Consider the following 4,496-nt stretch of genomic DNA (forward strand, 5'->3'; position numbering starts at 1 on the left):
ACACACACATCCTCCCGCTGCTGTACAGTCACAGCCAAGGTTTAGTTTTTTTTTTCTTGCTTTAGTCTGCGCTCCAAAGGCTGTGTCCAAAACGAGAAGCCAGGTCCTCTGAAGGCCGAATTCATCGGCCGCATATGCGCCACGACGAAGGCCGTCCAAAACCGAAGACTCCTCCAATGCGGCCGACAAACGGGTCCTTCCTTTGGCCCGAATCGAAGGACCAGTCCGATGGATCCTTCCCAGCCCACCATATCCCATAATGCATTGCGGCCCAACCAGAGATTTTTTTAAATGCTAGTAATGGCGGACAAAGCGAGAGAAAAGAACACGTTTGAAATAAAAATATAGCGGTATAAAAAATTTTTCCAGCAATTGTGTTTTTAATACTTTTATCATTTGTATAGACGTGTTTTTAAAAGTTATTTTTGTCAGAAAAAAACGCGAAATAAACATGCACCTCCATTAGTTCTTCAAATGTTGCCTTGAAGTTAATTATATTTTTTGTGACATTAATAATGCTAATATATTAATATTTTTCTAATTTTGATCTAAGTTTGCTTCTGTTCAGCGTTGTCACGGTTGCTACGACAAGAGGCTAGACCGTACAAATTCACAACCACTTTTTACCGGTCTTCCAGGTCTACCAAGGACCCAGCCCACCTCGACCGGGTAGGCTGGGTCCTTCGGAGGACCCGACCCACCGTTTTGGACGCAGCCAATATCTGCCATTCGGCCACAAATCTGTTCCGGCTAACGCAGCACAGTTTTCGGCAGATGGACTCCTACATCCAGGAGTTTTTGAATGCTTGACTATCTTTATAAGGGTCTGACTGAGTCATGTAGATCAGTGGTTCCMAAWCTTTTCAGCTCTTAACCCACAAAATAAGAGTAGCAGAGACCTTTGCACCCAAGTATTTTTGGTTGATRAACATTGGACATGTTTTCTGACAGCCTCGGGCAACTGCTCCTCAATATCCATGTTGTTTTGACACACAGCAGCCAACTTCTGTAAGAGGCKAAGTTGAAGAAAAATACCACAATTGTTGTCTGAGGAGGGCTTCCTCACATAAACAAACACACCCACAAACTTCTGATTCATCACATAATACTTCCATATGGGGAGGAGGGGCGGATGGTTCACCAGGGGTCTTGTGCCAAAATCGGGCAGACAAAATTACACAGTTTTCTTCATGCAACTAAGTAGATGAGAGCAGATTTGGCAGGTTTGGATGGACCATTAGGAGGGCTTTAGTCTTGGCTCCTCAGTCAGTCCTGCCACGCCCATCTGCACCTGCTTCCTGTTCCATCTGTCACAGCTGCAGCCACTTCTCTCATCAGCCTCAGCGGCGTCCGATCCTGGTGCTCGAGGGCCACTACCCCGCATGTTACAGGCTCTTCAAACAGGTCTTCAAGTTCTGCAGAAACCTGTCATTCACTCGTTCCTTAAAATCAGGTGCGCCAAAGCTATAAATCATCTAATGCATGCAGGATAGCGGTCCTCGAGGACCAGGATCAGGCATCGCGCTGTTAGAGCTGTTTTGTCTTCTTTCAATACATAAACCTGTATATTTCCCAAAACATACYAGCCTGGTTAAAACCAGACCCTTGTCCTTCGCTTTTCTTTGTACGAGGGTCTGGACTCTCGGTTATAGAGAAGTGATTCTTGCTGGAGGCGTGGCCTCTTCTGACGTTTAATATGATTGGATCCGTTGGCTGCGACATATGTGTATAGCTCCACTGTGAAGGAGGCTAAGCTAAGAAGCTAACCGGAAATTGCGTGTGCTGTAAACAACCCTACTGAGAAGAGAGAAGTACGGAGCCGAACGAGACGGCTGTAAATGAGAGCTGCTGCTTTGTCAGAAAATTTTAATTTAATTTGGAAGCCTTATCAACACGGACTGGCTTCATTCACTTCCTCCACTGCCTGTGCAGACATTAAAACTGTTCAAAACTCCARCTTCTGTTCTCTGATCGGCCCGGATGAAAATTCTCCTGAAGAAATCCTTGCCTGTGGGAGAAATCCCAGACGGAGCAGTGAAGGGAATTGAGCGGAACTGCGTAGGAAGGCAAGGGCCAGGCCAAAAACATCCCTAAAAACTATTTTAAAAAATCTGAAAAACTTGACACTGAAAATGTGTAAGAACATTAACAGAGGGATAAAAATGGGACAGGAGGAACTTTGCTTCATGTCTGACTTGAACAAACCTTTAAAACCAAACCACCAAATTATTATTAAACGGCAGCATTCAGACTTTCTCGAGGCATCTGCCACTTTCCTGTCTGACTACTCCACTGATTCAGAAAAACACGAAAAATTGGCAAGGTGACATTTTTGCCTTTTTTTTTTCTTGCAGCTGTCGAAAATCTTAAAGGTTCTGAGTTTAGTGATTCGAAAAGAAAGAAAAAAAACCCCTAGAAATATCAAAAAAGATATGTTCCGACATCTTAAAAAGGTGAATAATTTGAGCAGTATGTCTGTAAAAGAGCAACACTTCGTCTTTTTCTCTCGTTTAATATTTGTATGTCTTTTATTTGAAATTGACATTATTTTTTCTTTATTTTCTTTGTGCCCACTTTGTTTCATTGCCTCCCGGAATTTTCCCCTGTGCCACCAGTTCATTTCCCCATCCACTCACACCTGTTCCCTGTAGCCATTTACCCCAGCAGTACTTTTATTTTTAATCAAACACCATCTCAAAAGTTGTTTAATGCAGGAAAGCATCACCCCGCCTCAAGCCGAGAAAGCCGATGGTAAAGCAGTATGTAGGGGACGATTAATTATTATAAAATAGCSGACATAATAAATAATTTATCTATGATTAATTATTAAGATTTGCTCACATCTCCCTATGTTTTTAATTATTCCACAACACATTCTGAGAGAAACACAACTATGATGCATAACTGCTGTCTGGTAATTAGGAATAATGAAACTGAGGCGTCTCTGCTGAGAGTTGTCTATATTTACTCACACATTAAGATTTGTTGGATCATTTTAAATGGGGTTTTGTGAACAATTAATATCTTACCTGTGATGGATATCTCCTTGGATGGCCTGAGTTTAGGTCTTGCTGAGGTCTTGCTCACATGTACGCGTTCAGAAAAGAACCTGGCAGCGCAGAACCAAAAGAGGCAGGGAGCAGATCTCTGCTCAGCTAAAGTGGACTGCAGCGTATTTATTGTGTGACAAATGACTGCTACCTCGTRTCAAACAAAACAAACCGAATTAGCCAATTTTTGCAATCCTGTGGTTCAATATTATTTAAACTAACTGCAAMGTTGCTGTTCTGTGTTGTCTATAATACTCCCTTTGTAATAAGTCTGTTGATTAATCCTGTGGTTGCTCACTGATGTTTGCCTGTATCAAACAAAATAAACTGAATTGACTCGTTTTAGCGATCCTGTGGTTCAATATTTTTTAAAGTAACAACAAAGTTTCTGTTCCGCGTCATCTTTAATATTCTCTCGATAATAAATCTGTTTGTTGATTAATCCTGCAGTCACTCACTGACGTCATCACCTTATTATTATTTTCTCAGCCGCGGAAACGCAGGTTGCTTTTCCACAAGTCGGTCTGCCCAGCTCGGGCCCGGCTCTGATACTACCTCGCTTGGGGGCTTAGAGGGGCATCAGAAGGAGGCTCACTTTACTCACCTTTCTGCCTTCATGGTTTTTCTGAATGATCTGAGGACAGAACACGCGTCAGGGTGCACAATGTTCAAGGCGAAATATGCACTGTAAAATCTCCGTTTTGCTGCATTTTCACCAGCTTGCTGTGGCCCATTTGTACTGGGATAGGAGAATGTCCCACGTGCACGTCATAGATTTAAACAAAGGAAAGTTTAAACTCTCCAACTCAGAAAGTTGGAGCGTTCAGAATTCTAGATGGCAGCAACTCATCACAACTCAGCAGTGAGTAAAACTCTTTCTTTTGCTTTTAATAGTACTTTTGTATAATGAAGAGTTACAGTGCTGCTCTGCCTTTTAAATAGGGGGTCCTTGTACCCACCCTACATTCAAGATGGTTAGTGGAGGAACAAAGACAAAGAAACTTTGCATCCTGACAGATGGGCGCTGATTCTTGAATATYCAAAGCCTGATTAAAAGGGCTAATTTGAAGAATTAGCTAAACTCATTATTATTATTTTTCTCAGCTTGTGGTTGTTTTGAAATGTTATGGTAAATATTTATTTAACAAAGACAGAAATACGTGGTCCAAGAATGAAGGTACTCCATGGGATGATCAGCTGAGTTTTATTGCAACAACAGGAAACACAGAGAACCTGACCTGTCTCTGTGCCTCTGCTTCTCTCTGTCACTGTCTCTCCACTCTACTGTTGAACTGTGTTGAGAGGCCTCCTATGTACAGGTGCTGGTCATAAAATTAGAATATCATGAAAAAGTAGATTTATTTCAGTAATTCCATTTAAAAAGTGAAACTTGTATATTATATTCATACATTACATACAAACTCATATATTTCAAATGTTTATTTC

Source organism: Austrofundulus limnaeus, unplaced genomic scaffold, assembly GCF_001266775.1.
Source record: "Austrofundulus limnaeus strain Quisiro unplaced genomic scaffold, Austrofundulus_limnaeus-1.0 Scaffold91, whole genome shotgun sequence".
Classification (NCBI taxonomy): domain Eukaryota; kingdom Metazoa; phylum Chordata; class Actinopteri; order Cyprinodontiformes; family Rivulidae; genus Austrofundulus; species Austrofundulus limnaeus.